At 54.2% G+C, this 9,614-nt stretch overlaps 1 pseudogene; it reads left to right on the top strand.

Moving 5' to 3' along the window:
* Positions 1 to 633: 633 nt before the first annotated feature.
* On the top strand, positions 634 to 7,970 carry LOC100729137 (T-complex protein 1 subunit eta-like; annotated as a pseudogene).
* Positions 7,971 to 9,614: the final 1,644 nt, after the last annotated feature.

The following is a 9,614-nucleotide window of genomic DNA, read 5'->3' as shown; positions in this document are numbered from 1 at the left end:
GTCCCCACCTTACCAGCCATTCTGTGCCAGAAAAGCGAGCTCTGGTACAGAGTTCTTAAGTCAGGGTCAGGCATGAGTCTGACAGAGTGACCCTTACACCACTTTGACACAAATGCACAGTGTAAAGGAAAAGAAACCAAAGCCAAGCTGGAGGTCTGTTTGTATTTGTAAATTTGCAACTCTGATGTTTGTAAGTCAGGACTTACTGAACAGCTTGAGATACTTTTTTAATGCCTGCATTTAAAAAAAATAATGTTTGTAATGTTTTATTTACAAAAATCATACACTGCACCTGAAGGAAATGGGAGTACATAAGGCTATTTAAAACTCTCCACCCATATTTAATCAGGCACGCCCTTTTTGGCCTTTCTTCCACACATGGAATACCTGGAGACACCGGGAATTTACATGCACACAATGCCACCTTTTAATTTTTTCCCCCACACAACTTTTAGCAGCTGTATTTGCAGTGCACTGGTTATGAGTGTGGCCTTCAAGTCATTTGGTAGGCAGAGTCCAAATCCTGTGCCTGCCCCACACAGGCCTAGTAACCCCAAGTTACCAGCAACTCAGGCACTGGGGGTTCACAGGGCAGCATATCAGGGCCTCTGCCCGCAATCCCAGATGCTAGGCATGAGCGAGGCTGTCACAGCGCCAGCTATCTCCTCCAAGGTAAGCTGTGTGGCCCTTGAGACTTGGCCTCCTCTTCTAATGATAGGCTGATGTGACAGCCAATGAGATGAAGGATGTTGGGTGAACACGCACAAGGGTAGCCCCAGTTCACTTCACAGGGGTGCAGTGGACAGTTGGTCCTGTCATCCCCAGGGAGTCACATCTCCTGCCTAACCATTTTGTGTTGGTGACAACTACTTAAAAAATTAATAACTAAAACGCCTGTGGTGGAGAGGATCCTTGTGAGCATCTCCTTTGGAGAGAGGCAAAAGGTCCCACTCTTGACAAGAGCTGTGGTAACGAAAGCGTAAAGGGACCCCCCCCCCCACTCCTGCCCCTCAGAAATCCAGCCCAGAGCTCAGAAGTTCGGAGCTGTGCTCACCACCCAGAGGGAGCTCCACCTCCTGTGCTCCCCGCTTCTGAGGAGCTGGGGACCACCGCCCAGGCAGCACAGGGCGGATCTCAGCTGGTGACCCTCTTGGGGTGCCTTCTTCCCGAGGGGGCTGTCAGGACGACTGTGCTCTACGCTGGTTGAAGACGAAAGCTCGGAAGGTGGGAAGGTGTGAGTGTAGACACAAACCTACTGTGTTTGAAAGGTCTCTGCAAGCTCCGAATTGGGGACAGAGAAGCCACCATAATCAATGTTGTGCCCCATCATGGGAGACCAGGCGGGATACTGGGCCTCCTCACTGTGTCCCTCACAGAAGAGAACTCGAGAGGAAGAAAGGAATCGGGGGCCTCCTGAGTGTGGGCACCACTGCCACAGTGCCCAGACTGCTGTGGTCACGTGGATGGTGACCGTGATGACCTGCATCAGCGGTGTTGGTGTCCCCTTCTCCCACAGGGATAAACTGTCCCCCAGTGCCATCACAAATGTGAGCACGGTTCCCAGCAGCAGAGCGGCTGCAGCAGCAACACTAACACAGCAGCGTGAGCGTCAGCAGGATGGTCCTCCTTCAAATTTATAACAGCTGGTGTTGAAAAACCTGACAAAACCAAAATGTGCTCCTCATAAATCCCACAACCCCTTCCTGCTGCCCAGGCGAAGGTTGCGTCAGCATTCTGCAGTGGCCGAGGCTGCGGGGATTCCAGGCTGGCCAGGGCAGCTCGGCCTTGCGGAGAATTTGCTTCCCCGGATCCTGAGAGCGGAACCAATTTGTTTATTTCCCTCATTGTCAATGACTTTTGTGAAATGGAATAGCATGAGTTTCATCTCCTGTTCTCTGTTTTTAAAAAAAGCTGGGCAATTTTAGTTGTGTCTGAACCCTGGCACTGGCAGGCTCTGGTCTTTGGATAGGCAGAGGAGAAAGAATTGTGTGAGCCTTGATTTTAAGGCCAGACGAGCTCAGCAACCGCCAGTTTCATTGCGCAGCTGACGGTGCTGATCCTGACCCAGGCCTGTTGCCCAGGGCTGGCATGAGACGCGATTCTGAGAGGAAGCTGATAACCGCCCTGCGGCAGCAGAGCCTCTCGGCGGCTGCTTGTTAGGTCTGATTTCCCACTGGCTTCCCGGGAAAATCATTTAGTGTAACTGTTCATACACATAATTAAATTTCTTCAGTTTCATTTAAGCATGTATTTATTTGGCAGTCCCTTGGGTACGTACCATTTCTCAATATGGTTTTGTCCTGCCGATGGTTGGGAGGGGAGCTGCAATTGTTCACTTTATGTGATGGAAAAGTTTCCATGGTTGTCAGGCTTTGATCTTTATTTCTAGACTGTAGCTTTCTCCTAAAACCGGAAGTTCCCTCTACTAAGTGCTGCTGATTCTTACCAGTACCCACTTGCCGCAGTGAATGTGGCCACGACCTACTGCAAAATACACTTACAAAAATTAAAATTAAGAAAAGACTTTGGAAAAAAAAGACTTTGTAGATTCTTCTTGGATTTTACCTGCTGGTACAAGCATGTACTTTCCTCCCTGTTAATTACTTTGTTTGGTTTTCCTTAACGACCTTCAGACAGGGAGGGGACAGTCACAGCTGGTCCCAGGTTCATGGGACACCCAGTGGGACATCGCTGGGTGCAGGTTTCTACCGCCAGGGTCCTGGGGCTGGTTAAGGTCAGCCAGGGTTGGGACCAGAAAATGCATCGCACCTGAGGAGATGGAGGTAGTCTTCAAGGAAAGGTCAAACCTGGATAACTTACTTTCCAGGTTTGAACAACGCACACTTTCAGGGCCTGAAAGCGGATGAATGGCTCACTGTGGAAGACCCAGAATGCACACAGCCCTGGTCCGGAAGCAGAGCAGGTGGCTGGGTGCAGGGCTCCTCATGCAGCTGAAGACATCGCTGCCGCTCAGTCACTCACGGGCTCAGGGTGGCGGGGTAGGGGTGTGTGCGCATGCGCAGGAGAGAAGCGCCCCCCCCCCAACTGGCTGCTGAGGGACAGCGTGTCCCGGGGGAGGGTCGGGCCTGGGACTCCTCAGGTGTGTGTGTGTGCATGTGCGTGTGTGTGGTGAGATTTGTTTTGCATTTAAATACTTGAAATTGAGCTTAGATGGAAACAGATTGCTAGGTTTGAGGGGAGACACACACATACACAGGGTGCCTGAAACACGGTGAACAGTAAGTAATACATTGTGAATTTAATACATTCAGCCTCACCGCTGTGGAGCTCCTTAGCGTCCTCCTGGTTCACACACACACATCCCGTCATTCCCGACACTGCCTACAGCAGCTCTGGAGCCCCCTTTCTTGAGGGTCTTTACCAGGTGTGAGAAACTCAGTGCCTGCCCTTGCCGAGTGCCATCCAGCAGAGCAGCTCGGAAACACGCGGTACTGCGCCCTCCTCCACCATACTCACCAGATCTGGTTCGTGCAACTCCTGGCTCCTCCCCAAGGTCAAAATGGCTACAAAAAGGAAACGTTTTGAATCCATTCGAAATGGCCAGGGCAGCGCAACCAAAGGCTGTCCAATGAGAACCGAACTGTTCAGAATAGTCTGACCACCTGGTCCCAAGTACAGGTGTGCAGGTTTCTCCCGGCAGGCTTCAGGGGGCTGAGTCAGAGGGGAGAGTGGCTAAGCGCCACCTGGGAGAAGGCACGAGTGGGAACTGAGGTGACAGATGTGCCTGGGTGGCAGGTGTGTCCCCATGAGAGAAGTCAGAGAGACTCCTTCTGCCAGCACCATAAGAACCAAGGCCTGGGCTCGGCAGCCACTCTCTGGACGCAGGTGACTGGCATCTGTGTCAGCATGGCCAAGCTCGTGTCTTGAAGTGACAGCTGCCAGGTGCCCTGAGTGGCAGGAGCTAGTGAAGAGGCAGGTGGCCTGGGGGCCAGGGGGAAGAGAATGTGCTGTGTATGCAGGTGCAGCCCCACCCAGCCCCTGGATGAAGAGGACAGAGTTTGCCTGCGATGGTGGCTCTGCCCTGGTCACCTGTGTGGACCTGGACTCTGCCCTCCATGTGATGGAAGCTCACCTGTGTTCCCTCGGGGTGTCCCGCTGTGGAATGTCTGTGGTGTGGCATGGCATCTAGGCCCATGGGAAAAGCTAGCTATTCCTCCTTGTAAAAAAGGATGGCCCAACACTTGTCCCTTCCAATGTTCCTGAGTCCTTCCCACCCACATGCCATTTAGGGGACAGAAGGCAGCTCAGAGCGACAGTGCAGGAAACTTGAGCCCCTGGGAAGGAGCCCAGCTGCTCCCTTTGGAGCCAGCTGAAAGGGCTGGGCAGGGCGGGATGACCCAAAGGAGAGGGACCCCCACCTCCTAGGCAGCAGCAGTATGTCCTTGTCCCCCTTGTGGGGATGCTGGGAGATGGCACCAGCAGGGACCGTAGGGGCCCGGGTCCTCTTTGGGTTACCTCTTCTAAAAGGCAGAGGAGAGGGCACCATTATTCTGAACACAGCTACGAACACTGAACCCAAGTCTTAACTCCCTGGGAGTTCGCCTCCCTGGATCGGGCTGCGCCCAGGGGCACTCAGAAGCCCAAATCTTCCTTGCAGTTTTCCTGCTCTGCAGGGAGTGGCTGCACTCGGAAGTGTGCTCACTGCGATGTGTGACCTGTGCCCCCTCTCCCCGAGCCCTTACTGGGACCCGAGATGTGGATGGTGCATACCCACAGGCCCTGGGGGAGGCCGGGCCAGGTCTCTCGGCACAGCTCCTCCTGGTCCTCCTGGTGTCTCACCCCCACTGTCTTCTTATGCACAGAACCATGAGGACGCAGATAACTCGGAGTCCCCAGCCTCCATCACCGCTGAGTCCAGCCCTCAGGCAGGGCCCGGGAGCCTATGCATCCATCCTGGCTTCCGGGCGCAGCTGGTGGTGTCCCTGCCCTCTCTTTTCCCACGGTAGCCAGGCAGGCACAGCTGTCACCAGTTGGTTCAAGGTCACAGTCTCCCTCATGGGGCCGGAAGCCGAACCCAGCCCTCCTCACCGAGCCACCTTCTCCCCGCCAGACCTAGCAGGATGGGGCGAACAGTACCGGTCCCTTCCCCAGCCACTAAGCAACCTCCAGCCCTGCCTGCTTCTCAGAGACATCCCAGGTGGGGCTGTGGCCATCACATGGTCTGGATCTGGACTGTAGCCTGGGCCTGTGGGCAGGGGTCAGGATACATGCATTCAAGCACACACACACATGCACACCCCTCGTCAGGGAAGAGGACTGGGCCAGTGTGTGGTTTGGAGTGGCTGGAATAGTGGCGTTCAGAGCTCGCACCATCAGCGGGGCAGCTGTCTGGGGTGGTGGTGTGCTGACGACCTCACCTGATCATGGCACATCATGTTTGGGCACCGAAGCACCTCCAGGTGCCCCATAAAGGTGACAGTCAGAGTCCTAAGTCAATTGAAAATGAAATTTAGAAAGAGAAAAAAAGAACAGAGGAGGGATGTGCCCGTGTGAGGCGCCCTATCGGGTGTGTTGTCACCAGGATCCTAAACCCTCCTAGGGCCCCTGTTCTGTGGAAGGCCTGCACAAGGCCCAGGGGCGTCAGCCCAGGTGCCATACTTGGGATGTTGGTGTCCAGAGTGCAGGTCAGGGGGCACAGCTGCTGCTGCTGGGCGAGGCACCCTGGTTCCCTGTGCTGTTGTGCCCCAGCTGGCTCTTGCACCATCTCGGGGCAGCAAGGCTGGGGTCAGGGGCCAGGGCAGTCACTGGGCCAGGCCTCCATCCCTCTAAACCTCCCCCGACCCTTGTGGCCACTGAGCAGACTCTTACTTGGATGGGACGGACCTGCCTGGCCACCACGGTCCTGTGAGGAACCTCACAGGCTGAAGGGCCGCCTTCCCAGGCCCTGACCTTAGGGAAGCCAGAGCTGGCGTTGGGGGTGGGATCCAAGAGGGGTCACGTCCTGGCGAGGAGGAGGAAGGAGGCAGCAGCTAAAGCCTTCCTGGCTGCCATCCTGGGCTGGTGCCGACCCCCTGAGGGCAGTGTGGCTCAGTGTCGGTGCCCAGCACCTTCCGGCCTCCCACCCTGTCCTCCTCAGTGCAGTTACCTTACTGCCCTGCTCTGAGACCTAAGAACACAGTTGTCCCCTTGTCCTGGCCATGTCCTGCAGCAGCTCTGGGGTGCTTCTTCCTGAGGGTCTTTAGTGATGCTGTCCTGGCTGCTTCGATGTCCTGAATGGATTCAGAACATTTTTCTTCCATGGTGATTTGGACTTTGGGAAGAACCGGAAGTCACACAGTGCCAGATGCGGTGAATAAGGTGGGTGAGGACACAGGGTACTGTTTTTATTTGACAGAATTTGCCATAAACTTTTGATCAATCAGAGGTGCTTAAAAAGTAAGGTGAATGACAGGAGTAGCGGGCCCATGAAGCAGCTGCCAAACGACGCCCACCCCAGTTACAGGGTTGGAGGAGGAGAAGGCAGCTCCAGAGGGCCCCTCACCTATGCGAAACACCAGTGCCCACCAGTGACTGCTGGGGCTGTAAGAGCATCCTGGGGCCCCATGGAATGAACAGGCTTTTATGGGTGGCCAAGGCAGAGCAATGATTTCTAGTGAGGGCCACAATTCTGAAACTTCTCAACATTGCCCATCCTGCAGCAAAGACCGTAGCAGACTGTCAAACCCCACGATGCCGAGGCTGGTGACGGCACTAGCTCAGTAACCCTGCTGGCTATGGAGTTTCTGACGCAGGTGAAACCATACTTGGGGGAAGCTTTGCACCCCAGATGGTCATTTGAGCTTTCTGCATGGCCACATGGCTGGCAGCTAACAAGAGCAAAGCGATCGCTGTGACTGTGAGGAAGCAAGATGCAGGGGCGCAGAGGAGGCTACTGGAGAGGTATGTTATGGCAGCTCTGAGCACCACGCCAACTCGGCAGAAAGCCTCCTCCGCTAAGCTGGTGGTGATGGTGCTCCATGATTTGCTGGGTTTAAAGTGCTTGGAATCAGAAGGCACAGGGTGGAGCCCTAGAGGGGTCTCAGCTGGAGGCTGGTGTTTCATTCAGCTTTGTCTTATGCTGGGTTTGAAATGCAGCCTAAGAAGTACAGTCACCCCATGATCGCCTTATTCAGTGTTGAACTCAGGCTGAAAGCTGAGAAAGACGCTGAAATCAGAGTCCGCGCGGCAGGATTATCAGGCAATCGCTGATGCTGAGTGGACCAGTCCCTTGGACACGTTACAGAGGATCTGTAATTCTGGAGCCAAAATTATTTTGCCCAAACTCCCTATTGTGGACATGGCTATCAGCACTTCACTGATGGGGACGTATTCCATGATGGCTGTGTGCCGGGGAGGATCTGAAGGGGACAAGGGTGGCCTGTGAGTCTTGACCTAGACCAGAGCGACTGTTCCATCAGCAGATGTGCCGGGCACTGCCAGCTGTTTGAAGAGCCCCAGATTGGAGGCAAAAGGTTCCGTTTCTTCACTGGCTGCCCCAAGGCCAAGACTTGCCACTTCATGCTCCATGGTGGCGCTGAGAAGTCTATGGAGGAGGCAGTATGGTCTCTGCATGATGCTGTCATAGTCATCAGAAGGGCCACTGAGATGACTGTGGCTGGTGGCAGGCCATTGGGATGGCGCTAAGTACCTTTGGGGTTACTCCAGGACTAACACAGCAGCCACTGATTGGAGATTACCCCACATCAGCTAGGTGACAATGCTGGCTTTGAGGCCACAAACACCCTGGACAAGCTGTGGGCTCAGCGGGCCCAGGGAGGCATGTGGTATGGGGTGGACATCAACACCGAGGACATTACCAACCACTCCGAAGCCTTTGTGTGGGAGCCAGCTATGGTGCAGACTCGTGCCCTGACAGCAGCATCTCTGAGACTGTGTGGCTTATCCCGTCTGTTGATGAGACCATCAAGAACCTTAGCTCCACTGTGGACACGCCTCCAGCAGCTGGCTAGGGCTGAGGCCGCCTTCCTTGGGATCTAACTTGTCGCACTGGCTGTGCTTGCCCCTCTTGGCTTGACTCACTGGTATTATGAAGAAGTGGTAATCATTGGTCTGCTCTGTTTTGTTGGTTATTGAAATAAAACTCAAGAGGAAAAAAAATACGGTGAATATTTAAAGAGTTATTGCAGTAAATGACACAGGGTTGTTAAGCATCCTCAGAATTCTCTCTGAGCTTTGAGCACACTCATCCTGTTATTCTTGCCAATGTGTTTTCACTGGGGTAAGTTTTTTCAAAACATGTACCATATTTTTCGATCACATGTATGTTAAAAGCATGGTGGAAGGAAACGAGACTGTCAAGCACAGGCTGATATGGCAGTCGCTGAATGCAGGGGACTGGAGGAATCTGTCACAGGAAAACGCACAAGTGAGCGCCGAGATGCACAGAAGCCAGGCGGGGAGGGAGTGCCCCAGGTTCCTGGGTGTGGACCCCCGGCCAAGCAGGAGGCCAGGACTCCGAGCATGCCTGGGGGGGGGGGGGGAGGCAGGTCTGGGCAAGGGCGGCATGGCCAGCTGGCTCCTTGAACAGACAACTGAATCTGGAGCAGAACTGTACAGAGCGGTCCCCAGCTGAGCAGGGGACCACTATAAGCCTTGTGTTTAACCTGGGTTCATGGAGATTTAGTAGTGCTTCAAGCCCACCTCACTCAGGGATGGCTCTTGCTGGGTTAGGGACTGCAGGAAACAAATCAGGTGCCACACCCCAAGACCCGAGGAAGGAAACCTGCGAATTACCACGCGTCATTACATCAGGAAGGACCATCAACACCCCGCCGCGTATCACCAGGAATTACATGAATAATTATTATCCGCAACACACAAATGGAAAATACATAAGTAGGAGCACATGCGCTAGAAACGAAGGCGCAGGGAGAGGTGGGAAGGCAAACTCTGTGAGCAGGTTCTTTCGCTACGTTCAGATGGGAATCAGGAAGCTCTGTGCGTCAGGGCCACGCACTGACGCTGGACCATGCTGGTGGTTCATGTTGCGAATCCGTCTCCTATCGCCGTCCGTCTGGGTTGATGCTGCAGGGCTCCATCACCGGCCCTTTTTGGCCCCACACTCTAACATCCCGATATTTATTACTCTTTTTGAGATGACCAGTCTGTCCGTGCAACTCAGACTAAGAACCTCGAGTAGCTTTAGAAGACCTTGGCACCCACACTACCCGAGAAACAAATCACAGGCAGGGTTAACGGGGCCACCAAGGCAAGGTTTAATGCTAAAAGGGCCTGGCGCAGCATGGAAGGCCGAGTACTCAGGAAAAAGCCCACGCCACCCAGGGCGGGGGAACGCTGCTTACAAAACAGCTCTCAACCTGTGATTGGTCCAAGTACAGACCTGTGTTTGGTTCATATTGGGGCCTTCTGATTGGCCCAAGAGTGTAGGCCTGTGATTAGTCCAAATACAGACCTGTGATTGGTTCACATTCGAGCCTTCTGATTGGCCCAAGTGTGTAAGTCTGTGATTGGTTCAAATGGGTGGGTGGGTGGGGCTCCAGGACAGCTGCCCCTGTCAGGTGGATTCAGTGGGAGGGTGGGGCTCCACCAGCTGTTTGACAGTTGTTGCTCTCTGGGAAAAATAGTGGTTCAGA

This window comes from Cavia porcellus, unplaced genomic scaffold (genome assembly GCF_034190915.1).
Source record: "Cavia porcellus strain 051 isolate PalLab524CR breed Dunkin Hartley unplaced genomic scaffold, mCavPor4.1 scaffold_1, whole genome shotgun sequence".
NCBI classification, from domain to species: domain Eukaryota; kingdom Metazoa; phylum Chordata; class Mammalia; order Rodentia; family Caviidae; genus Cavia; species Cavia porcellus.
Note: the sequence above shows the minus strand (reverse complement) of the source record. Positions and strands in the feature narration are given on the sequence as shown.